Source organism: Lutjanus erythropterus, chromosome 23 (assembly GCF_056507025.1).
Source record: "Lutjanus erythropterus isolate fLutEry1 chromosome 23, fLutEry1.hap2, whole genome shotgun sequence".
In the NCBI taxonomy this organism is placed as follows: domain Eukaryota; kingdom Metazoa; phylum Chordata; class Actinopteri; order Lutjaniformes; family Lutjanidae; genus Lutjanus; species Lutjanus erythropterus.
Genome location: NC_139339.1, coordinates 8,682,647 through 8,710,309, shown reverse-complemented (window position 1 = coordinate 8,710,309; position 27,663 = coordinate 8,682,647). Strand labels below are relative to the sequence as shown.

General features: G+C 40.6%; 1 long non-coding RNA gene across 1 annotated transcript in view; it reads left to right on the top strand.

The window, feature by feature from the left end:
• Positions 1–27,663, top strand: part of LOC146305594 (uncharacterized) — a 217,652-nt gene that overhangs the window by 180,443 nt on the left and 9,546 nt on the right. Inside the window, exons 5-6 of the long non-coding RNA XR_014769133.1 lie at positions 18,589–18,662; positions 24,584–24,692. This is a non-coding gene — a long non-coding RNA (uncharacterized LOC146305594). The remainder of the gene's footprint in view (positions 1–18,588; positions 18,663–24,583; positions 24,693–27,663) is intronic.

The following is a 27,663-nucleotide window of genomic DNA, read 5'->3' as shown; positions in this document are numbered from 1 at the left end:
TTATTTTACTATTATTCCTGCATATGATTTCAGGTATATTTGGACTGTTAGACAGCTCAGCTTATTTGAAATTGGTCATTGCAATTTTCCTGTTCCTATACTTTCCACATATCAAATTTTCCCATATCCTGTCAACCTGTCTGCATCTCTTATATGCAATGCAATGCAATGCAATAGCACCACAATATTTGCAGACATGTCTTCTTGAGAAAAAAGGACCTACTCAGTGACTGTATCTGTTAAAATCAACAGCATATCTCAGATTAAAAACGGATGTATTCACAACATGTGCTGCAGAGTTAATGATTCATCTATAATCACTGTTTGAGCCCTCGACAGACTGACATTTACAGTTGGTGGATTTTAAGGCCATTTTAGTCAGTTTAGTCCATATTGTCTCTATACTACAGCACTCAAACTGTCCAAAGGAAACTTGGATAAAACACTGCAAAAATGACTTTTTTTTAGACTGAACAGTAAAATGGATTTACATGTTAAAGGAATAGTTTGACATTTCAGGAAAGCTCATTTGCTTTCTTGCTAAGAGTTTTGTAAAAAAATAGAACTAGAGCCTTGAGTCATGAGCTTAAAACTGGAAGCTGGGGGAAACAGTTTACGGGGCTTTCGCTCTCTAAAGTTCAACAAGTAACGTGCTGTATTAGGTTTGTTTGTAAAAAATAAATACTTTTGGGTTTAGAGGGATTTTCATGCTTTAACTGCTTCATAGTGTGCGCTGCTTGCCTTGCAACCAAAGTACGGGAAACTATTATGGCCGGAGACAAATACTTCTAGTTCTTAATTATATGAATAATACTTATAATAAATATGTAAAAATATGTGAAAAGGTTGTCAGGTTTACATCTGGCCAGGGACTATGGATGAAAACTAGCCCTTTGGCAAATTCTGGCATATTTACAGTTAATGTTTATTAATGTGCACTGTCCCTGAGAAATAAATAAATGAATAAATTTCCTGTAAAACCACAAGTTTTTGATTTTATATTTTAATATCTGTACTGATTAAATAAATCAATGCAATATGAGCTTCAGAGGTGCTGGTTGGCAGATTTTTACATTTTGGACGGAGCCAGGCTGGCTGTTTCCCCCTACTTTGAGTTTTGTTTGCTAAGCTAGTCTAATCTCCTGCTAGCTCGAGCTTCGTATTTAAAAGGAAAATTCACCACTTTTTATATGGATGTCAAGTGTTGACGATAAATATAACCGCACAAGCCCATAGCTGTTACTTCGCTGTCCAAAACATTGTGTTAGGTGACAGAAACTACTCATCTAGCGCACCCACTGGCTACCCTGAGGCGGAGACAGAAATCCAAGCTGAAATAGCCTGCAGTTCTTCCTGCATCCAGTGACATCAGTATGACATCACTGGAGGCAGGAAGAACAGATTTTGTAGCAGGAGAACTGGGCTTTTTCTGGTAATATAGCACCTACTGAAGAATTGATTGCTTCAACTTCATTTACTATCGATACTGTCTGGTCATGAACATATAAAGTGGCGAATCTTCCCTTTAATGCACTGACATGAGAGAGTTATAGATGTTCTCATCGAACTTGCAAACAGGGTGTCTTTCCAAGTGCCTTCCCCAAAGTGTTGATCTATTCCTTTAAGACACTGATTCATCTACAGACTTGACTTAAAGTCCCTGATGTCTCTTGTGTTAACACTCACACACGCTGCTCTTTGTTCAACTGCAAAAGCTTCTTTTCCCCCCGACCACGTGGGAAAAGCAAGTTCTCCACCATGAAAAGGGCATTTTCGTTTGGTTATGACTGGTTCGGTTTGTCTGGACACTTGTCTTCAGGAGAGAAATGTAAAGCGGTGTGTTTCAGAACTGTCTGTTGTGGTTTTCTTTTTCCTCCTTTTGTTCTTGACGTGAAGTAAGCACCACAAAAATCGTCTCTCTACTGAGGACTTGTCATCCCTAACATTGCCAGTATGGTCTTAACATTTCTAGCAAGTAGCTGAATCCTAGTATTCTCTGTCATGCTACCTTTGCATTAAAGGTACAGTTCAGATTATTTAATGTGGGGATGTATGAGGTACTTATAGTCGGTGTATTTACTACAGTACACGCCAGTTAGTTAGACGAATACCAGCATAGAAGCTAAACGATGAAGTGTGGCAAAAGGTATTTTAGCCACTTAAGAAAAGGTCCACCTAAAAAAAATCAACATCAGTTTAAGTGTACGCTATATTTAGAATATTTTCACAGCTTTACTTTGCTGCCAGACAGCTTTTTCCAATTGGAAACAGAAATTATATAAGTTAGATATCACTCCATTCAAACCAACCAAATTTCATGGGTAAAATTTTACCTTTGCAGAACATGTAAGTTGCTGGTCTGCTGCTTCCTTGATCTATTAGTTTGTTTGTGTTGTTGTGTGACCTCTACATTTTAAAAAGACAGTTCAGATTCACCGAAGTTACACAATAACACAGACAAACAGATAAATCGAGGTGGTGGCAATTCCCTGCTCTGCCAGATAAAATTACTGATTTAATCAATGGAGTTTGGTTGGTTTGGAGAGAGTGATATTTCAGAAAAGGCTGTCTGACAGCAAAGTAAAGCAGTGAAAATATTCTAAATATAGCATACACTTAAAGTGATATTGATTTTTTTAGGACCTTTGGACCTTTTAAGTGGGTTTTGTTGCTGAATCAGTCCACAGCGGTTCATTGCTTGGCTTCCTTCCTGCTTTTCCAGCCGGCATCTGCTGTAGATAATACGCCGACAACTGATAGATACCTCATCCAACCCCACGTTAACTAAACTACCCCTGTAAGTATGAAGTAAAAATATGTGGGTACAAAGCTCTGATGGAAAACACTGCAGTAAAGTGCTCTACATAACAGTTCCCCTTATACCCCATGCTGAATCACCTCGCGACTAACCCTAAAAGCACCTGGAAAATCTTGACCAGCACAATACACACACACGCAAACGCACACTTTCCTTCTGACTAAAAGAACAGCAGCAGCACAATCAGCAAAGCCATTTTTAATGAGCCTCTTCCCCTCTCCATCTATCAGAATGGAATTAGGACAGCACTCAGCGACTGAGGGGAGTGAAGCTGGGAGAACGGGGGCACGTGGCAGAAGGAAAAAGTCTTCATTAAGGACAGTGAAGTGGAGGTAGGAGGAGAAAGAGAGGAAGGGAAAAGAAAAGAGGAAGAGAGACTTAAGTGATCCAGAAATGCCTCTCCCCTCCCCTCCTCTCCGCCCGCCACCTAATCAGGGAGACAAAGTTATGCCGGTCAGAGCGTTTGTTATTCCGGCTAATCCCTCATCACGGTATTTCATCAGGTTTGGCATTTGGCTATCTGCATTAATTAGATGTTCGAATGGACACAGCGTTAATAACTGACACACGGCAGATAATGAGAAATCTTCCGCGCGCCCGTATCCTCTCGCCATCACACTCCCTTCCTCGGCACTGATACCTCTGTGCTTGAAACAGTGCGTCGTGTTTACCTGCGCCGGATTTCATTTATTGATGATTCAGGCTGTTTTTAGTGCCACTGGCGATAATGTACTGTCTGCACTTTGGGAGATAAGTGTGTTCTGGCGCGATAGTTTGGACTTGTTCAGAATGTCTCTCCTTCTGTCTCCTTCTTCTCTATTTTTATCTCTGCTCCCCTTCCAAAATTTTTCTTCTTCCGCTCTCTCCGTTCCCTTTTATCCCACATTTCTCCTCGCCATTCTCTCCCATTCACTCTTTCTCTATCTCACCTGTCTTTCTCAGTTTTTTTTTCTCTCTCAGAGCCTCCCAGAGGAGAGCAAGAAGCCCTATCTCTCTCTAGCACACACTCCTCACTTTTAGACTTGTCTCCACCCTCCCCCAGCTCCCCTGAGTCCCTCCTTCCCGCCTTCATCCATATCAACACCAGGTGAATAGCCCTCTCCCTAATATTCATTCACACTGTTTCTTCTTCCTCTTCTTCTTCACTGCCTCTCCCTCTCTCTGGCTGTTTTTTTTTCTGTCTCGCTGTACCACTTTCAGTTTACACTCCACGCTTTAATATTCCGTCATCCATCCTCACCCTGCCTCTCAATGCTTTGTCTCACCCTCCCAGCCTTCCTTCCCTTCCAGTGACGTGACTCTCTCTTTAGTATTCTGTAAGTCATTGCCAAGTGTATGGTGATGCGCCTCACTCCGTCACACGTCTCAAAGGCTGCAATCATGGAAGCCATCATGCCTTTGACCTTCTGTGATGCAAAAGCACGTTGCTCACTGTATCTCAAGCTGAAAAAATCTCTCGTAATTTGTTGCTTTCTCTATTTCCTCATGTTTTCTGTGATTTATTTTGCTGTCCTTTTCTTCACTCCATTGCTTTCCTTCCTCCGTTCTCACCCGGTGTTGCTCTCTTTAAAGTGTAATCCTTTATCAGACAAGGCATGTTGACAAAGAACACATTCTTATTTACAGGAACAACCTTGGGGAGTAGTTGCAGTGAGAGAAAGGGTCATACTCATTCACACCTTCACACCTGGGAGCTGCCCAGCCCCGTACTGTTTGCCAAGGGGCAGCTTTATTGGAGCACATATCACATTTGAACCGATATGGTACGGATACCAGCACCCGGAATTACGTACCTTTTTTCAGAACTTAACTCCCTCTGTAATAACAACAAAATGTGTAATATCTGTTGTAAAAAATAAGTTCAAACACCTCAATTTCAACAATGTAATTTCTTTAAAAAATGTTATTTAATACCTCCCTACCACCATATACCTTTCCAAATCAGTCCCTACAACCTGCAGCCTGTCAGTCTGTCCCCAGGGCGTTTAACACTGATGAACATGTCTTGAAGGAAGCAGATGAGATTCAGCGCAGTATGGTTTCGCTCGGCGTGGCCAAAAGCTCCGGTGGAAAAGGCTTTAGTGGTTTGATAGCCTCGCTAAGGGGCGTAAACTTGAAGCCAGATGTGCTCTCAGGTATCAAAATTTGCACCAATTTATTTGACATGAATCGTAGTACCAGCGTAATACAGTCACTACCTTCATAAGTTACCTCCTATGTTGTTGTTGTTACCACTGTAGTGCTTGTATTGCTTATATTTCCCCATTAATAGTATGCTATTCACAAATATTGATTCATACTAAGGTTTTGCACATAATAATAAATCTCACACAATGTTGTAGCATCCAAAATATTATGTTGGTAAGGAACTTCAGATGTAGCCAGTGGCTATGTTTTGGCTAATGATAGTAAAAATGCTGAGCCAACAGACAGTAAGAAAAAGTCCAATTATCTCCAACTACAAATTATCCAACAACATAATGAATCACCTGAAAATGCTGATGTTTTTGTTGCTTCACTGAAAGTCTTTTTTGTCTGTAGAGGGTTAAGTTAAATTTTTTAAATGCTAGCTGCAGGCGTACTAATGTTGACTGTGGCTGCTGCTGAGAACTTGGCTTTCAGGCTATGAAGAAAAGTGCATTCTTTTGCTAGTTAAACTGCACTCACTATTGCTATTGTCCTGACTGTAACTGTGACAAGCTGCAGGGGTAACATCCCTGTCTGTCTTGCTTTTTGTCTGTATCTTCCATTACCTTATCACTCAGATGCACTCCCAGGTACTGCACGTTTTCAAGTTTTCTGCAGGTTTATTGAGTGCAGGTCCCATATTTGTTATTTAAACGCTTTTATTATGAAGCAGCTCAGACAGGAAATGTTTTCATTCATCAGCAGTAACTTAACACAAATCCAACACAGCTGAAAACAAATATGAAACAATAAAATAATGCAGACACCTGAAAGCACAAACAGTACTTTTGTAGCTTCTGACAGAATCTTTATGTTTTGAAATGCAGTTTCGCTCTTCTGTCCCTTAGTGTATCACAACACTTGTTCAAGGGAAAAAAAGGAGGGTGGCCGTGCGTTGGCCGGGTCGGGCTTGCTTTGGCCCCAGTCCCGAGAAAGTCTATCTCAGGCATGGCTCAGTGCAGATTGGTGCACTGAAATTTATAATGGAAATGCAATTTGGCCCGGTACAGTTTGGCTTGGAGCAGCCAAAAGCACCGGTGGAAAGGGCCCAGTAGTGGTTTGAGTGCCTCACTAAAGGGCACTGGACTAAACTTGAAGCCAGATGCACTTCCAGGTACCAAAATTTTGCACCAATTGATTTAATATGAATCAGCACTCATACTACCAATGTAATACATTCAGTACCTTTAAAAGTATTGAGTTCGTTACCCATAGCAGTCAGACTGCATTTCTTAAAGGTCAGTTGAGTAAGCTTGAAAGAGTTCTCGGGACATCTGGAGATTCTGTGTATTTTCTGCTTCTCGTTCTACTTCGCTGTCCAACCTTTTCTTCAATCCTTCCCTCCTATTCCTCTAACCATCCTGTCCGTCGCCTTTACATTTACCTCTCCCTCTGCTTTTCCCATCTGTCCCTCTCCGTCACACATCAGGAGTGTGTCAGCGAGGATTCGCAAAATGTCAGAGTGCCGTCTGGTCACTCTGAGGTTTTTTTTTTTTTTTTTAACCCTCCTCTCGTCAATCTGTGAAGGTTCTCTCTCTCTGTCTCCTCCCTCCTCCACTGCCATTGTAAACAACTGATTACGCCTTTGAATTCTTCCATCAGGTTTTTTTTTTCTTGCCTAATGATTCTCGTCATGGCACGGGGCTGAAAATTGAGGCGCTCACAGATCCCCAGTGCAACCGAGCCTTTATCTTTCAACTTTCAAATCCCAGAAGCTCCTTAAGTCCTGTCTTTGGAGAGTCAGCACCAAAAGCCAAATCTCTCAGTCAATTTACCAGACGGCCAAGTCGTCATTATTTTGTGCATACCGCCATGATCTTACTATCATTAAAATTTGTCCGTTACATAACCATCAAGGACGCGATATCTCCTGCTGAGAAAAGGGACAGAACACACTGTGTGCGCACGCACAGGCACTCACACTAAATATAAGTATATGTAAATATACTTATTTACTTTCCTCTTTCCATTTTGGAAAAAGCGATGATTCAAAAGGAATGAATGCTCAATAAGCACAAGCCATGAGTAAAATATTCAAACGGTGCCCTATTTACAAAGGCTGGAGAGTTTCTCTCCCACTGCCATCACATGTTTGTTATGTGATATAAAAAGAGACGCGGCAGCAACTCCAGAGACCTCATCCACAGATATTATGCACCAAGCGGAATCTTTTTATACCGAATGTAAACACGTTAGTTTACTGCATTAAAATCTACTCAAAATTTAGGCAGCTGTCACATTTTGCACAAAGGATATTATGCTGTGTCTTCATTTACAAAAGGTGGAGGAGGCTTCTTGCATTTGTGTTTTTTTTGGTGAGGGATAGGGATGTTTGGAGAGTACAGTAGAAGAGGGCTTGTGTGTGTACTTATGCAAAATCCAGTGTGCTCCCACACCTGTGTGTGTGTGTGTGTGTGTTTTCAGCCGGGCTGCCAGACGGCTGCTATCTTCGTGAGTCAGACGGGCAGGGAAGCTGGCGAGGCACGCCAGTCGTTTGAAGTGCTATTCTCTCCCGAAAAGTTCGATCCGCCCTGAGGAAATTTGTCATGTTGTTCCACCTTTCTGATTCCTGTATAGTAGGGAGGGGTGGGTGCTGGGTAGTGGTATTTGTTCCTATTTGCTGCCGACATCTCAATACACACACACACTCTAGTGTGTAGCAGACCAGTAAAGGTAACTAAGAAATTTGTTTGGCCTTGCTGTGAGATCCTTTCCTCTCCCATTTCTCTCCCTGGTTTGGGACAGAAGTGGGCCAAGCAGTTGTTCTTGCTCAGTTCTTGACAGGACCTACTCCATCATTGATCCACCCACCCCTTGGCTATACACCGGTTTGTTCTTCTTTTTGACAAATCTCTGATTGCTTTCAGTCTACATTTAAATCTGCCAGTCCATCCTGACCAGAAAATGAGCTTCTAGGTCAGTGTTTCTCAAAGAAAATATTAGGCCCTCTAAGCACCACTATTATGACCAGTGTCAAAATTCAGCTATTGACAGTTCACACAGGAATTAGATTTATTACTAATAAGAAGATTATTTATTGTTGACTGTTGTCTTCAAAGTAAGGCAGTGTCTTACTGCCATCTCTGTTTAGCTCCCAACTAATCTCATCAGTCTCATAGTATTTTCATTTGACATTTTGTAGTGTTTTGATTGTATGTTTTTAAAATAATTAATTTAACAATTTTAGAAGATTCCTCAGCGTACCACTAGAGGGAACACCAGTAGTACTGGCACCAATGTTTGATAATCTTGGGTCTTTTAAAGCTGCTTATTACAACCAATTTTAACGTTTATTGTTAGGCCACGACTTCTAGTTGGTGTAGTAATTATAGAGAAGGTGGTGTCAACGAAAAGTCAACATAGAGTTATTTAAAGTTTTAATGAGAAAATGTTTGGGGTGACGCTATCAGTATTTCTTTTTAATTCTTCAGTGCGAACTGAAGGTTGGATAGTTTTAATATCTGTCTGCAGTAATATGTAAGCATTAGCCACGAGGGCTAAAATCTTTACCATAGCTTGGCAACATCTCTCTTTCACCTCTGTACTGACATAATCATCCAGACTTTAAATCATCAAATATTGGATCTATAAACCCCTCACATCCCTGGATAATCTGGACCAAACTTAAGCAGCAGCTGAGGTCTGGCCGAGATTTATCCTTCGATTCTTAGGGGGGGAGGGGATCTGAAGTAAATTGGCCAGAAAGTCCTGCAGTGCGAGCCCACCATTAGTTCTGGTATGTACAATATTTCATAATAATTATCCTAAACCTATCCAAGTACCGTAATTTCCGGACTATAAGCCGCGACTTTTGTCACACGCTTTCAACCCTGCGGCTTATGTAATGATGCGGCTAATTTATGCATTTTTTCTAACGGCCGCCAGGGGCGCTCGAGCAGAAAAGGTAAGAGTGAGACAGGTGGAATATATGTGTCGAGGAAGACGCAAGTTTAATGTAACTTCGCTGTGCTACCGTGTTGCTGCTATGTTACTGCCGCGTCTCAGTGACTTTTACCGGTATGTTTTTTTAACCAGCCCTTTTAGTGCTGTGTTACTACCGTATTGCTGCTGTGTTACTGCCGCGTCACAGGCACTGTTTGGAAAGAAAAGCTAAGGTATATTATTAAAACTTTGAAAACTCTTTCTGTGTACCGTCTTTCTTTGTAAATATCTCATGTTTCAATGTGGGCACATGCGGCTTATAGACAGGTGCGGCTTATGTATGTACAAAATGGTTTTTCCTTTAAAAATGTACTGGATGAGGCTTATAATCAGGTGCGCTCTATAGTCCAGAAATTACGGTAGTTTTTAGGCCTAAACCTAGCCAACTAACCGTTTTCTAGGTATGTAATATCATGTGAGTCATTGACAATTGACCTATTCTGTTATGTAGGTATGAGGATGTGTTGAAATCATTCATTCTTGCTTTGTTCAGAATTTGCCCCCTGCTTATGAAACCTCGTATCTCTCTTTGCACATCCTGATCATCTCTACCCATCCTCCCTCCCCCACCCATATTCCTCCTCTATCTAACAATATCTACCCGAGGCTTACAGTATATGCCGGTGGAAGCCCTGGTCATTCCATCTGAATTGAATACCTTTTCTTCCACTGGTTAATTAAAGCCACTCTATCTCACATTATTAACAGAGCCCCTCTAAGATCCATCAAATCCCCTGGCCAGTCGGTAAAAATGAGGCCGAAAGGGGAAGATGGAAGGAGGGTGAAAGAGAGACATAGGTGGCAGCCGAGTGCGTGAGGAAGAAGGCGAGAGAGAGAGCATATTGTGTAGAGACAGGGAGCCTCAAGAGTGATTCAGCCATTGTTACTCATCCCCTCCTTTTTGCAAGAGGGCTCATGTCATGAGTATTTTAAGTGCTCTCCATTCCGTTGTTCTCCTTTAATCCTGTTAGATAACTCTTCCTCCCTCCTCCTTCTGTGCCTTTCTTTCTATTTCTCTTCTTCCCTCCTCCGCTCCCCGCTGCCCACTCAGCAAACGGCGAGTCTTATGCTCTCTGCCACAAAAGAGGCTAGAGTGTGCCTAAACAAGGTAGAAAAAGGAAAAGGGAGAGGAAGTGCGAGCGGGAGGGAGAGGGAAGATGACAAAGATGTGGCGGTACTGGTAGGCGTTGGAGAAATCTGCTGGCCGGTGCAGGCTCATTTGTTATGAGGAGGGATGAGCGTGGACGAGAGCCAAGACAGTGGCGAGTGAGTTGTGAAGTGGTGCCGGCACACAGCTCGTAGTTAAAAGGAAGCGGGATGGAGTTTGGGTTGATTTGAAATGTAAAATTCGGATTTTGATAGCAGAAAAAGCTGCCAAACCCAGCGACATGTCAATACTTTGGACAAGTGGAATACAGACTGACATTCAAAGACGCACTCATGGCTCATACACACATACAACTCGCAGAAAGAAAGAGCGTTCTGACATAAAAGAGCATTTTGTAACCTCAAAACAAAGGCTCCTTTACCCATTTTTTTCCCATAGTGTCTCATGATAAGAGGTTGAATCACACTGGATTCACACTTGTATGCCAAATAATGCATGATGCAATGTTTCAAACCTGCCTTGAAACCCCAATGCAAAACCAGAAACACTCCATCAACCTCAGCTGCTGTGACTTCACAAGAAATACATTTCCCACAAGCCCCCCCCCCCCCCCCCCCCCCCCCCCCAGCCCCACCCCATCCCATCCCAAGCCCATCATTTACATGAGGACAATTACAAATGAGAGGAGTTGTAGAGCAGGAGCCTGGCACTGTAGTTCATTTGCCAAGACGAGGTAGCCACTTAGCGCAGGTGAGGTGGGGCAGCCACATTCCTGCAGCTCCTTACACAGGGAAAAATTGGGTCACAAGAGCAAGGGGAACAATTTGCCATACCAATAGCACAGACTAGTGGTGGAGCATCGGAACTACGTGAAGGCATTGGTGGCAAAACCTTAGATCTGTGCTGTGGATCTGAGAGTCTGTTTGAGGAACAATCAGTCAAATCCAACAACCCTGATTTCAGATATCACTGAAAGTGGATAATTCCCTGTGATACATGCTCTGCACCGTCATTACCACTTACTTGAACAAGGCTAACTTTCTCATTCATGCCCTGACCATCTTGATTTACTTCCAGATTGCACACTTCCTCTCGCTGCCAGGGAAATTAATTCAACACAAAGAGGAGGTAGGTGGGGCAGGCACTTGTGCCGGGAAGAATTTGCATGACCCAAAAATGCCCTGCCTCTCCTCCGACTCCATAAATCAAAGGGATAGAGAGAATCCCCCGACGCCTCCATTCTTTGTCCTCAAAGGTGATAAATTGATCCCTGGTTGGCTAATAAGCAGAAGCACAGGGCGGCCCAAACTTCCCAAAGATTTATGCGGCGACAAGTGGATTTATAGAGGAGGAAATGTGAGCGATCTGGAGAACAAAATCTATTTACTTCATTCCTTCTCCCAGTACTCATGAGACTTGAGAAGGGAACTCCTTAGGGAGACCCCGGGATATGAGTGTTGGAAGAAGTAATGCATCAGGACAATAGGAATAGAGTATCTGTCATGGAGGCGTTGAATCTTATGAAATTACCTGGTTTTGATTGATGAACATGTGCCCTTCAATTACAAAGAATCTCGATCCACGTGTACATGCCCATGCCTTTGGATGACACAACTCAATACAACATTGAGTCTATTTTGTTCCTCGACTGTAATTAACCTGATCTAATAACGGAGGCGATCGCAAGAAATCAAAATAACGTACAGATAAGCACTTTTAGGTTTTCAGCAGTCATACTTCTGATCTAATAATGGGGCTCATCACTGGAAATCAAAATAACAGAAACATGAGCATTCTTAGGTTTGTCAGCAGTCCTGCTTCTGTTGTAATAACCAAGCCAACTGCTTGAAATCACAATAATGGACACTTAAGCATCCTTACGTTAGTCAGCGGTCTCATTTCTGATCTAATAACAGAGCGGATCGCTGGAAAAATTAAGTAAAGGACGCTTAAGCATTCTTAGGTTTGTCGGCAGTCTTATGTCTGATCTAATAACAGAGCCGTTCGTTGGAAATCATAATAATGGACACTTAAGCATTCTTAGGTTTGTCAGTGGTCTTATTTCTGATCTAATAATAGAGTCGATCGCTGGAAATCAAAATAACAGACACTCAAGCGTTCTTATGTTTGTCAGCAGTCTTGCCGAATGAAGGCAGGCAAAATGTGGAATAGCTTGCAGTCTTTGCCAGGCATAAGAGAAACCTTTTAAGGCAACTCAACCAGTCATTTTAATGACGTGAGGTGATACAGTGACAGGAAAAGCGGTCTTTTAGGAAGATGATCAATGCTATCATCTTCTCCAAAGCTGACTGGAAAAAGGGACAGAATACAGTGGCGTAGAGTTTCCTAACAGTGCCAAAGGCAGACGGAGCTACCCTCCTTTCCTTTCGCTTCATCTAATTCTCCCACTTTAGCCTTAATGTGTTTTCCCTCTCTTCCTGTCCTTCCTCGCTGCGTCTTCCTGTTTCATACTCGGTTTCATCTGATCTCCCACCCTTTACCCTCTTCGTCTCTTCATCTTCCTAACCCCTTTCACCTTTTTTACCTCCTCGCTTTCTGTCTACCACGCACTCCCGTCTTTGCACTGACAGCTTGCTTATCCTGTTGTGTTGATGAGATATTTGAACGATTAACATTATGCATGCTGAGCAGATTATGATAGCCTTTGGGGAGGAGCAGTTTCAGCATGATGGAAAGTTTTCAGCATGATAGAAAACTCTGCTGATAAGAGGGCTTTGACTGTAGACGGGGAAAAGGTACCGCACAAAGATGATGAAGTCTATAGTCACCTATTCTTCACCACCAGAGCAGCAGCAGCCTTCCACAGTCTTAAATCTAAGACAAAGATGGACAAGAAAATGCAGTTTGCTTCAGAACTGTCTATAGTACTTGTGTGCAGAGGACAAAAGTTGACTGAGGATAAAAAATGTGGCTATTTATAAAAGGATTAGCAGTTACATTAAGGACAGGAGGGCCGCCAACTGCTAGTTTTATAAATAAAGCACCAACACATGCCGTTTTTCACACCAACTATGCACATAACTCTTAAGTAAAAGTTGCTGCTTCATAAACTGATTTTTAGAATTTGTATCTTTGAGTTTCAACATCTCTCACGGAGACAGCTCACATGGCAAATGTGATATCCCGTCAACATCAGTCTGACTATCGCAAACATATGCAAATGCGTCTAAAATATCAAACCTCCACCCACCCAAAGCGTATCTTTTTTTGGGGTTGCATGACGCCAATTCTAAATAGACATGTGATGTACGATATAACTAATTCCATCTACGTCTGACAGTGACGCTACCCTGTGCCACTGAGGCAGCTGTTGGTACAGAGAGAGGGGGTGGTGGGGGGGGTGAGCGAGAGGCAGATCACTTCCCAAATGCTCATTTTTAGCTGGCTTGTTTGGGCACAGCGCACCAGAGCTGACGAGCTGAGCACAGAGTTTTTGACACAATGGTGTCAAACTCGGGACTGTGATGTTCAGCTCGCACAAGTGAATAGCATTGCACCTGCTGGCAACATGCAGACACAGACACAAACAGACTGTTATCAAATCCGCGCGGCAATTAGTGTGTTTGGGAGTGCTGCGAATCCTAATGACACATTTGCCTTACATTGTTTCATTAAAGCAGCTCTCGGGGAGATGGCATATGGAATCTGGTGGAACTGCTGAAACAATGTGCAAATGGAAATCGGTTTTGGAGTGATGCAGGAGATGAAATCATTTTACCTCAGTAACTTTTAACTAGAGCGATGTCGTAATACTTGAAACAAGTGGGAGGTTGTGGAAGCTGATCCATACTTAGCTACTGCGTAAGCATGTAAGAGTTGCTGTCTTGAGAGTTTTGTTTCTCCCCTTCGTTCGTGTTCTTAGAAATTATTTAACAGATGGGAGCTTCACTGTTTTTTTATGTCATGCTGTATCAGTGCTGAAATGAAGTCTATTCCTCTTCTTTAATGTTTCAAATGCTTCCACCAAAGTAAGGCTAAGAAAAATACCAACTTTAATCAAGCAACGATTGATGTTACAGCTGCACCAGTCAATATTTTTATGTGAAAAAAGGGTCTAATGACTTTAGATGTGAATGTGTGCTGTGAGAGGTGTCCCACAGTACTGATGAACCCGACCGACCTGACTTGCAGTTTCTCTCGGCTCTAAAGAGCGTTTTAGCATCTTCCGGCTCATTGTTACGGCCTGCAGCTTTACTGTTTTTACCGCTCTCATCAACCTCCAGTTGCAGCAGGCAGCTGTTTTCAGAAGAAAAGCTTGGCTAAACTCTCTATATACTACCTGTCTAGTGCCAAACTGCAGACAGACACAGTCTGCGACTTGCAAGTGGAGCATTTAGCAGGTAGAAAAGCCAAAACGGGACTTAACAGACTGTGAATGTTAGACTGAAATCATTCGCCAGGTTGTCAGAAACATGATTCTGAATCAGTGCCGTTTCCCCCGTTTCTGCTGCATGTGTAAAAAGTTGTTTGATTAGCAGTTAGCCATATCAAAGCTAATGCAGGTTTAACTAGTAACACTTTATGATAACATAAATAAATGGTTAATTGATAGTTAATTAAACTTGACTTGACAACAATACATGATAATTGTTTACTAATTATTCATAATGCCTTATTTGTTGTTTAATCATTAGTTTCTGTAATAAAAATAATTAGTTTATAACTTGTGTAGTGTAGCATAGCTTATAAGAGACTATCAAGGTTACATTTATTATTGTGGCACACATTATGACAGGTTGTAAACAATATCAAGAGAAATGCACCAAATATTTGAAACACAAATGCATGTTTAATCATTTTGTAAACTGTCTATAAACTTTATTTGGATGCATACAACATATGTAGCTTTTCCTAAACCCACCCAAGTAGTTTCGTTTCCTGCGAGTAGTATTTGTGCCTTTATTTTGAAAGTCTGCCTGGACATTGCATATGTATTATTGCTTTTATTTACTGCACATGCAAAACTGACACTTACAGCATTAAAGTTTGAAGTGTATTAGGTCAAGCTGCTGTATTTGACAATTTGGGAGTGAGAATATGTTGTATATAAACATTATCTGGATATAAACATTATCTAGACTTTACAAATGCGTAATAAATGGTCAATAAACCATTATTTGAGTGTTTGTTAATAGTAAAATAATTATTTGGTTTAACTGACTGTAAATTTAGCATTTATTAATGAGTGTTGTTATAAAGAATTACTCTGGGCTCTAATTGTAACTGGAAAGCATGTTAGTTGACATTTCTAAAGTATCAAACTGCCACTGTTTGTCACAGACTTGGAGCTGGTTTTACAGTGGTCTGGAATAAACATTGAACTAACCCTCCATACCACAGTCCATTTCCTGTGCTGCTTATACAAGCCTGATGGCGCCATAATTCCTATGCTTTGTCAGCAGCAAAGTGTGTTGTAAATTACCAGCCATTTATGACTGGGTGGGATCTTTCCAGCATTCAATCAGAGCACTAAAAAAAAAAAAACAATAAACAAATAAGGATTAGATATTTTTTTTCTAACTGCTCCCACTTGACTGGCGTTTTAGAAGTCGTGTATGGATAAGTAATATCTTCACCTCCACCTCAACATTCTGGTGGTTTTATGAGTGGAGCTGGTGTCTCTGTTGGTTACTGTTCGGGGGAAGGTCATAAACGGGCGATTTATGTCTGAAGTGCAGCCAGGAATGCTGATGCTACTGTCAGAGAGCAGAGATACTGGCTGGTTTGACTCACATTTAATGGAAACTGTAAAGTCCACAACTGCATGCCCTAACTCACGCACTTTACTGTATGTGTTCACACAGAGAAGGTGTTAACATAACTAGCAGACAGAAGATATATATATATATATATATATATATATATATATATATATATATATATATACTGTAAAACTATTCTTTTTAACCCTTTAACAGGCATTGTTACTGCACAGTTGGTCTTTTTGCTGTAATAAAAACTCAGTAAACCCCATTTTTGGCTGTTTAAAATCATTCTCCTGATTGAATAGTGTGTCTAATGGTGATTAAATCCATTTAGCGGAAATGCTGTTAAACAATATTGTGTGATAGCTGAAAAAAAAAAACCAGAAGTTGACTGCTGTAAAACAGCTCTTCAGATATGACTTCAAGTGGCACTTAAATTTGTAGTAAGAAACAAATCTTATCAGATTTCATGGTCTAGATCCCCAAAAGATTACATTTTTTGTTGAATGGCAGAATTGTGACAATAAAATTTATTTTTCTGTTTAATAAATAAAATAAAAAAAGTGTGTGACTGCCTGGTTGAGTTTCCTGTTCGGTATAAATTGAGCCTGAACCTTTACAAAATGATAAACCCAGCACTGTATGTATTCTTTTTTTCTGATTATTTATGCATTTCTTTCTGTTGAAAACTGTTATTTCTGTTGTTAACATTGTTGTTAGCTGTCACCTGGCAATCCCATGATGCTTTTGGTTGTCTGTCCACCAATCAAAAGCTATCCTTCTAACTTGTCAATTAATCTGAGGCTGTGTCAGCATGTGTGCGACTTAAACACTACTTTTTAAATCAACTTCACAAGACATATGAAAACAAATGCTTGAAGTCATGCACTTAAATTTAAGGCAAGTCAACTTAGAAGTTTCTAAAATATAATTTTGTCTCGCAGAATTGCCTTCTTTCTGAGTCACCAAGAGAAAATGGTGGCTGTGCTGCAAAGCTGTGGACGTCACATTGCCAGGCACACAATGCTAAGAGAAACCTAACTGACATGCTTTTACTGAAATAAGAATAGCAGGTTAAGAGAACAGGCTGTAATTTCATTATCCACAATAGCAGACGGCCTTCACTAAAGCAGAAAGCCAAATGAGACCCATTCAAAACATTATATTACTTGAACTGCTAATGAAATACACTCTTTACAGTGTAGATAATAAGAGACGTGGAGGCTAACTCTTTGCTCTTTGTGACACTAAAAGCCAGCTTCACACTTTCAGCAACTTACATCACATTTCAAGTCTAATTTGGGGTCTGAGTGCACCGTGTGCGCTGCCAGTGCTGAAGTTAATCGTCATAATGTGAAATGAGAACACTTCATTAGCTTTCAATCTTCCGGTGGTGTCATCTGCACCTCTGGAAAATATTATTCAATATAAACGCATGACTTGCAACACAGTCTCACACCACCGTTCACTGACACAACACCAGCTAATATGATGCTGCATTGATTTCTGCACCACCTACTTTTTTCACAGCAGTTGTCTGGACTTTTAAGCCACCATTGTTAAATTATGGGCATTTTAATTGCTATAGACAGGGTCCATTAGCATAGCTTCTTGGGTGGCCATGGCCATGTTTCTCTAAATCATTAAGCTAATTATACAAGCTAATTAATCAGTATGCTTGGAATGGGCTGCGTGAGCAGGCACTGCTCTTTGTTGGCTTGCATAATGAAAGGAGTCCATTTTTAGAAGGGGGAAAATGAAGAAGGGGTGGGAGGAGGAAACTTTGATCTCGAAAGTAAACATATGATTTTTGCATATCAAGTGCTTCGGCGAAGTAGAAAAAAATATGTGAAGGAGGATTACAGATGCAAAAAGTCAAACTAGATTCACATTTTGTAGCGCTTTGAAGATGCAGAATATTGCATGGGGACAGGAGATAGGAGGTGTGTGTGCGTGTGTGTGCGCGCGCTCGTGTGTGTGTGTGTGTGTGTGTGTGTGCCATGGTGTCCAACATCCAATTATCACTGTCATTGTCATGCAAGACAGACACAGGCTGTCAGTCATTTGACGTTTGAGGAGAGTCAAACAGTTTCAAGCATGTGCTCATCTTCCTGTTGTTCAGAACAAGTTAGAGCTGGAAATGTATAAGGTAAACATGGGAGACGGCTTAATATTGATGTGTGTGAGTGTGTGTTTGTCAAAGCCTGTCTCTGTGTTTTCAAGAATCAGGAGGACCTCTTTGCTCCTTGGACATTATTTGAGCTCCCTTGCCACCCTATTATTTCCCAGTCATCAATCTGAACCCGGCAGTTGACAAAAACAATTAAGGTTCCACGTATATGTACTGTATGGTTATCGTCTGTGAGCGTGCGTGTATGTCAGGCGCATATTCATGCTTTCCTGCACACAACTAAGGGTGTAGGAGAGTGAGTCACTGTCAGAAATTATTACTTACAAGCAGACATAACCAAACATCCTGCTATCCTGTCTCCAGTATGTGGTGGAGACACTGTCAGCATTCAGGCAGGAGTCTATTTTTAGCAGCTCTCATTATGCACAACGGAAAATCACCTCCTCAAAGTACATGAAGCATGTTTACAAAACCTAATGGGACTATGCTGATAACGCGGCAACGCATAGTGGCTACAGTGTGTTGGTTTATACCCATCTCCATACATGTAAATATGTGATTATGTACGCAAACTTAGCATTGATCGACAGTGCAGGCAGTGATCTAAGTATTTAGTTGTGAATGGACAATGATAGAATGCACTAAAGCATGATCTCTCTGTCTTTTTCCCCTCCAGGGAGATTCTGAGGAGTTCTCTTCTTTCATCACTCCTGGTCCGAGGCAGCAATCGCAATAGATTATTCCAAACGGGTAAGATCCGCCTCCCTCGAAATTGTGTTATTTAGTGAAACGCTCCGTCTGTGACAATCACCGGTAACCAAAATCCTGTTTTCAGCGTTCAAATGTCAAAGCACTCGCAAAAATCAGCAATTTAATAAACCAGAAGAAATCAAATCAAGGGTCAAACAACTAAATGTTGTTAGTATGGATGAATGTTGGGAAGGAATACATGTCCTCACATGATCTATTGTTCAGTCACGGTAAACTGGTTTCTTGACTTTTATTATCTGATATGAAAAATATGCCGGCATGGCAAACAAGTTAAGTTTGATTTCCTTTTTCTGAACCAGGCTGGATGTTGTACAAACTGTAGAGCAGTAAATGCCCTTTTCACTAATACAGTACACTGTCACATCCCGTGTCATGTCACATTTTCCTCATAGACATTTACAGATCAGCACCAGTGATGCTGTTATTTGGCTTCTGCACTGGACTGATGCTTAATTGCTTGAAATATATCTGCTTTTGCTCACTACAGCATAATGACACACATAAAGCATGCTAATGGTGCCCTCTGGAGTACAGGGATCTCTACTGCTGCTGCTGCTGCTGCTGCTGCTCTGCTGTTTGTAAGAGAGATCTGTTTTCACATTAAGATGACACATCCATTCGCACGTCTCACAGCATTTTGATAGACTACTGACAGGTGCTTTTAGCACATAGTGGAGGCCTGAGTACACATGCAAACACGCGGGGACGACAACGGGAGGCTTCCTGAGAAAAGCCAGCATGAAGATGGTTACAGCAGTTGACCCAAATAAACACACTGAATAATACTGTCAATAGAGTGGAGTGATACCGTTTGCCTTCTGTATCATCACATATGAAGTAGCAGCACAACAATACCTCGGTGAATTAACATGTCTGAAATTAAAGCTGCTACAAGCAACTCTGGACTAAGATAGTTCATTTTAGAGTTTCATTCCCGTTTCGTCAAACACAAATCCTGATTCCAATGAAGTTGGGACACAGTAAAATGTAATTAAAAACAGAATGCAGTGATTTTGCTAATTACTTTCAACCTTTATCAGACACCAACGGTGTCTAGAAATGTCACCAACTTCTCTGTGCCTGAGCTCATCTGAGATGGACTGATGCAGAGTTGGAAAATGTGGTCTGGTCTGATGAGTTCACATTTCAGATTGGGTCTGGAAGTCATGGACAAGGTGTCCTTGGGACTTAGGAGGAAAAGGATCATCCAGGGTGTTACCAGCGCTAAGTTCAAAAGCCATCTGCGCTGGTGTCGGAGCACGTCAGTGCCCATGGCATCATGGGTAACTGTCACATTTTTGAAGGTGTCATTAATGCTGAAAGGTACAAAAGATCATCCCAAGACACTTTCTCCACGTTATAACAGCGTGGCTTCCTAGAAGAAGAGTTTTGGTACTAGACCGACCTGCCTGCAGTCCAGATCTGTCTCCCACTGAAAATGTGTGGCGCATTATGAAGCACAAAATACAACACAGACTGCTGAGCAACTGTTGTAAATCAAACACGATTGTGATAAAATTTCCCTTTCAAAACTTCAACAATTAGTGTCCTTAGTGTTCCAAACACAGTGGTAAACACGACTCTGTCAAATTCAAGTTCAGCATCAAGTTCAGAATGAGCGCACATTTACAAAAAAACTGTACAGGTCGAAAAGGATTTTCAAATAATTGCATTCTGTTTTTATTTTACGTCTTGCGCAGCATCCCATGTTCTTTGGAATCGGGGTTTGTACAAACCCAGTGTCTGCATTTGACGACCTGATAATGTGACTCAGCAATTAAGTCTCCTTCTCCAGAGCTGCTCGCAGCAACTTTAAATAAATCACCTCGAGGAATAACTCATCATTATCGTCATCATAATAATGTTCTAGTTAAGATAATTAAAAGTACAGTTCGTGTCCTCTGGAACCAGAGCAGAGTTACCCTCTATCACAGTGCTGTTTTTCAGATCAATGAGTAGTGCTGTGGTTTCCCCTAGAGGACTTGCGGGTGCAGCTGTAATTGGAGCGTTTGTGTTGCTGCAAGTTACTGGTCCCTGGGCAGAGGCCAGCATACAGCAGAACATTCCTCTACATGTCCATAGGATTTCCGATGAACTTATCAAATGCACCTGCAAGGGAAGTTTTGCCCCGTGCTATTTTGAGATCAAATCATGGCAGGCCTGCTCCACTGTCTCGTTACTGGGACACAGCCCTCCTCGCCTCCACTTCTTATTCTTACCGGGAGCAGCAAATATATTCCCAGGTGTGTTAAGCAGGTGTGTGCAAACACTATGAGGCAATGATGCCTTTCGCTCAGAGCATTTCACACGTATGATGCCCTCTGTCCCTCGTGGCAATTACTGTGAAAATTTGCAAAAAATTTGTCGGCGTCTCGGGCGGCAAAGTGATCGTAATTAAGGGTGACAGCGCCAAATGTAACTTCAGTGGAAAGGCAGGACAAAAACAGTTAAGTATAGACAAGTCAGTTAGACTAACTTTGTGCCTGAAGAATTGTAAATGACAGCGGCAAAATTGTCACTATCATGCAGCCTATAGGAGGCCATTTGAATTCCCCGTTCAAGAGCCATTAAGGCATTAAATTTGAATTGAATCCACTGCGTCTTCTTAGACAGAAAGCCTTAAACACACTTGTTAAGTCATGTTGTAGAGAACAGTGGTTACATAGGTGCCCTACACCTGTCAGATGGAGTTGTGTTATATAAGGCAGAATTCGCAGCAGTAGCAGGTGACCTGGTTTAGAATAGCAGCAGCCAAAAAACTTTCCAAAGTCTACTTCATAAAACTGCTTACAGTAAATCAGAAGTGACCTATTAACAGTGAAAAATGCTGTATTTTCACAGCAAAGACCATTTATAATTGGGGGAAAAAGGGTGAAATGCCACAAGCTATAAAGCATTACTTCTCAGTTGAATAATGGCTTTAGATTTTTAAGATAGCTCTAAATTGTGTAAGTATATTCTGGCCACCCATGGGACTAAAGGGATAGTTCAGATTATTTTAAGTAAGGTTCTGTGAGGTACTTAATCATAGTCAGTGTATTAGCTTCAGTAGATTGCGGTTGACACGCGCCCAGTGCAGCTGTGGACAGCGTCTGCAGCAAAACACATTTTAGTCACCTAAAATAAAGTCAACCTGAAAAATATCAATATTTCTTAAAATGTGCACTAATTTTGGAACATTTTCACAGCTTTACTTTGCAGTCGGATAACTTTGTCCAACAGGAAAACTGCCAGTATATAGGCCGAACATTGCTCTCTCTTACCCAACCAAACTCCATTGGAAAAATTTGTAATTTAACCTTGCAGAACAAGTTAGTCACTGGTCAACTGCTGCTTCAATCAGTTAGTTTGTTTCTGTTATTTTGTGACATCTGTGCTAGTTCAGATTCACCAAAGTCACACAAAAACACAAACTAACTAACTGATCAAGGCAGCAATAGACCAGCAGCTCCAATGTTCTGCAAGGTAAAATTATTGATTTTTCCAATGGAGTCTGGTTGCTCTAGAGAGAGCGATATTTGACTTTTATATCAGTGATTTCTTGTCAAAAAAGGTGGCAATGTAAAGCAGTGAAAATATTCTAAATATAGTGTACACTTAAACTGATATTTATTTTTTGTGGACTCTTTTTAGAAGTGGCTAAAAATACTTTCCATAAGCTTCCATGCTTGCATCTCTTTCTCTCCAAACTGGGGTCGTGCCGACCACCATCTGCTGTCGGTAATACACTAACGGTGGATGAATAACTCATACAAACCCACTTCATATAATCCGGACTACCCCTTTAAGAGTGAGACTTCCATTGGGATGTGTGGTATGACCTAACTGACTAGTGGTCCATCCTTCTACCTCGAAGGGTCAATGTTCCCGCTATGATTGTGTTTCCATACTTCTTACATTTGATATATTGTGTTATGGCCAGCAAAAAAATGTGTGTGTGTGTGTGTGTGTGTGTGTGTGCGCATCTAGGCATGTGTTGTGGGCCAGCCCCGGCCGTGATGATTTATTATACCGCTTGAAGGGACTTGTACTTTCATGAGGTCACATGAGTAACATGGCAGTCAGGCGTAGCACAGCACTGTTCTTCTCTTTGGCCCTGCTGGCAGTAGGGAGGCATGCCAAAACAGCTAAAACAGATTCCAGTTTGCACATACTCAGGTGCACAGCTAAGTATATATTCATTGTACACACACACACACTCACACACAGACGCACACACAAACAAAATCAAATACTGTAATCCAAGCTTAATACCGCTTTATCACCTGCACAGGAGGCAAACGTTATGCAAATGCACATAAGCTATTTCAAAGGCATGTCAGATTTAGGCCCGTTTTTAATATGTCTTTTGAGAGGTTAATTCTATGCAAATATACAGCCTGGTGAGTTGAAAAACTCTGAGGATATTTTTCTAATAATACTAACAGGGTGCCGCCGAGATGCAGAGTGGAGTCTTTTAGATTGACCTTGGATGATTATTGTTGATCCAGGAGTTCAAGGGCAGCACCACCATATTTATTTATTTATTTATTTTTTTATTGCAAACAAATGTTAAACTGGTTCTTTGTCATGTTCAGATTTGCAGTGACACTGTGAAAAAACAGGAATGCAGGAATTTCCACTAATCCGTTCTCACTGACCTAATATATTTATAAAAGCTTTATTTAATCAAGTTAATTAAACTTAAAATTTGTTATAAAAAGTTCTTCTAGCTTGATGTCTTTTGACTTGAAGTGATGAGCTGAATGAATGTTGTCTCTAAAGTCTCTAAAGTGACATGATCAGCATATTAGCAGACTTCCCAGCATGCATTGTTTGACAGTAAAGCATCTCCTGAGTAGCACTCATAAGTAACGATGTTCCGTTGTCCTGGGGACAGTAAAGTAGTAAAAAATAGCAATTTTGAAAAATTTGAACACCATCTTTTTTTCTTTTTTTTTTAATAAAAAATAAATGTTTAGGTAAAGGTAAAATTTTCATCACTGTGCAGTGGTCAGAAGCAGGTTTGGATTTACACTGCAGTGCTGCATTTACAGTTCAAACAGTTAGAAATAAATAAGAAAGATTAACTAAAACAGTGACTAAAAGAATAATTAAAACAGAGGAACTTCAGTTCGGGACAATGGTTGTTACGTTTGGGTCAGTCGAAAGTAGAATTCAGGACAGTTGCTCCTGAGACGACATATTTAATTCAGTCCCTACTCCCTTGCACTTAAAGTTGTTTCAACTTAATATCTTAAGCTTCCTGAACATGTTTTCTTAAGTACAACACTATTAGGTTTATTTCAGGATTTCAGGCAGCTCAGACACTAACTTTTTAAAGTTTACAGTGTGTGTACCCTGCTTATCACTGACAAATCGTTGGAACTAGAGTCAAATTTGCCAAACAACAGAAATATGAAAGTGGAGCGAGTCTGAGGAGTGCTGAGTTACATTTTTACATCTTAGCTCTTCTCATAATCACTCTCGAGTGTCTTTTGTCAAATTGTGGGAAATATCAAAAGCTGACATGCAGGCTGGTTGCTTGAGAGACACACTGCGCCACAATAAAAAGAAAAAGCACGTATCAAATCTGACACATTTGTTTGTACTCTCTCCCATAAGCATCCCTTTTGCCTGCTCTCCACGACAGAAAAATAAATAAGTGCATTGTTGAAAATAGTCTATGAAAAACATGCTAATATTAGAAATACATTTCATCTACTGATTTCTTTTGCTTTCAAATGATGGACTAAGCCTCTCAGGCAGGCGCCGTGTTGATGCAAGTTGATTTTGGGGGCTGTTATCAGGACAGAACAGTTTGTGTTCTTAACGTATGTATTTTTTTTTTTAAACCAAGCTTTCTGTTTACTTGTTTGAGATATAAAACCTTATCCCGCTGACTTTTTCTCTTCTCCTAGGTGGGGGCAAAGGGGGCATTAGTATCAGTGGTGTGTCGGCGAGGTAATACTGCAGCATCGGGCAGCATGTTGGCACCTGCATGAACCAAGAGAGGAGCCTCATTTCTTGGTGAGTAGTTGGTTCTTTCAGATTCAACAAACCTCACAGTCCACAGGGCAGCTGTTTTCCTCCGACAAGGTTTTTCCACATTAAAAACTTCAAATTCGTGTTAGCTCATTCGGTAATGACTTTATCTCATTAATTCTACAGAAAAAAAAAGAGCTTAATTGCAAAATAAGCGGCAGCATGTTTCTCTTCACTTTAAGCTTTTAATATGAGAAAAGCAGCTTTTGGAACAAACTGGAACAGCGTTTTCATTGAAAAACCACATTGTGGAAGAGCCTCTTTTTTCAAAACAAACCAAAGTCTTTGTTTTTAATTGAGATCTCGTCTTTGATTTTTAGCAGGGCACTGAAAGACAGTGATTTTAATTTTGCGGATGTCAAAAGCATGTATTTAACTTAAAATATTTGGAAAGAATCTTTTAATTTGCTACATTTTTTTCCTTGCACCTGTATTTTACAAAAAAAAAAACCCAAAAAACAATTAATATTAAAAAATAAATTAATGACACTGTCAGACCTGCAAAATGTGTTGACAAAATGTTTGAAACCAAAGCCAAGGTTTTGTAGCGTGCTGTGTTAGTTTTAGTATATTCATTTTAATTAATAATTTGTTTAATCATTTGTATCAAGACAAGTATGTTGCATAAACCACTGCCACACCCCACAGTACTTTTTTCACCTAAGCTAATTTGCAATGATCCGACCGACTACATTACACTACACTACATTACATTACACATATGTCACTATTTGAAACTGACGACAAGAAAGTTCAAAGTTGCGTATCATCAGCAAAATTGGTGAGTTTCGGTGAGTTTGAGGGAGCCTGGAAATAATAAGAGGAGCCCCAACATAAGAGCCCTTTTGACCACCATATTTAATATTAACTTTTTTACCACTATTGTAAAATTTTGCAAAACCGAATCAAATGTCCTTCAATTTTCATTTCTAAAAACTTTGAATTACGTTAATTAGTGTTTTAGCACTTTTTTGACTACTTTACGTAATCTGTACATGTCATTGTGGCGTTTTGCATTTGCACTAAATTAAAGGCCTGCATCTTTAAGAGAGCACCGTCATTATCAAAAAACTTTATTTCTTCTCGTCCCCACCAGCTCTCCCGCGCACTGTGAAAGTTTTCTTTTAAACTGGCATGTAAATTTTATGTGAAACGTCTCTGACAAAAGAGGAAATAAATTTGTAATGAAACAACGCAAACAAAGGGGAGGGAGACAAAGACAGAAAAAGGTCTAATCCAAGAATAAACCAGGCAAACAGCAGACACAAACTCTACTGAGAGTTCAGACTGGATTGGACTGTGGAAAAAAAGACACGTAAAAAGCTAATTTGTAGGGTGAGCTAATGTCCATCATTATAGATTTTACATTAAAGTCATCTTTGATAAGAATTATTGTTGTCAGCGTTATTATAATCATGTAATTACCATCTCTGTAATGTACATCTCTGTCAGATGAATACATCAGATAGTTGAAAATGTAGATACGGGATTAGATTAAAGCATTAAATACATTACAGAATATATATTTAAAAATAGACATTGGCACTGGAGCCACATACATCATTCTAAGCAGACGGGATGTTATCTTGGGACAAATTCATAGAATTGTTTCCCAGATTTAACTAAGGTCTGAAATACTAAAACCTGTTCTCAGAAGAGAAAATCCCTGCTCTGGGCCTGTGCGATGATGTAGCTGAGAAAATACATTCAGCGGGGTATAAATATTGCACGGTGAGTACATGGAAGGCTTTTTGGCCGATGAATTATTACAAAGTCCAGTGGCTTTATGCCAGCCTCAGAGTATATCTCGCTCAGCTTCACCCTGCAATAAGCTGTGGCTGGGGAATTGTGGTTATAGGCACGCCACAAATAACTACCAACGATACCAGGAATCCATCACACTCATCCCACATGTTGGGTGCTTACACTTGAGTGCATTCAACAACAGCCGGTTAGCAAAAACACACACAGAGACACGCACACGGCACAGAATTGCCTGTGAGGCCTGAGTCAGGGTAAGAAAGCCCTCAAAGCATGTGTGTACTACAGTAAATACTGTTCAGAAACCTTTACGCATTATATTATTCACTCAACAAAAACATTTATGCAACACTTTTGTTTTTGATCCATTTTTCATGACTTGAAGTAAAAGATATAAGCTCTCTATACAGACAAAAAGTGTATTCCTCACAAATTTTGGTCACAAATTTGTTAAAATCTTAGAGCACCTCTCCTTTGCCAAGATAATCCGTCCTCCTGACAGGTGTGACATTTGGAGATTTTGATTAAACTTCATGATTATTGCACAGGTGTTCCTGGGACTGGGCGCAACAAAAAGTCACTCTAAAATGTGCAGTTTTATCTAGAAAAACAGACACTTATTAGGCACATTTCACACAAGGCTGCAGAAACCATTGTTTTCCCCTGGAGGGCAAAGTCATGACCAGCCCTGCTCAGCCTCTGATTGGTTAGTATTCATTGCCTCTGTAGGTTAGTTTGGTTAGGTTTAGGCATGAGGAGTGATTGATGAGGGTTAGTGTAAGAATATCAGGGTGAGCCAGGAGGCAAAGTAGGGTGATCCTTCTTTTTTTTTCTTTTTTTTTTTAATCAAGATAAAACTGCACGTTTTTTAATTTTTAATCTAATTTTAATTGTGTCCAGTCTAAGGCACACCTGTGCAATAATCCTGCCCGCTATCTTAAATCAGCCACACCTGGCAGATGCATGGATTATCTTGGCAAAGCAGAAAAGCTTTTTTTTTTTTAACAAAATTTGAGAGATAGAAACCTTTTGTTTGCACAGAAGTAGTCTTAGATTTTTTACTTCAACTGAAAATATGAGCAAAAACAAAAATGTTGTTGTGTTGAGTAGAAATTCCTCCATGAACGCTGTGTGGCACAACTGAGAGAGAAAATGTTTACCCGAATATTCACCTCGAGGACGCTTTGATAGATGG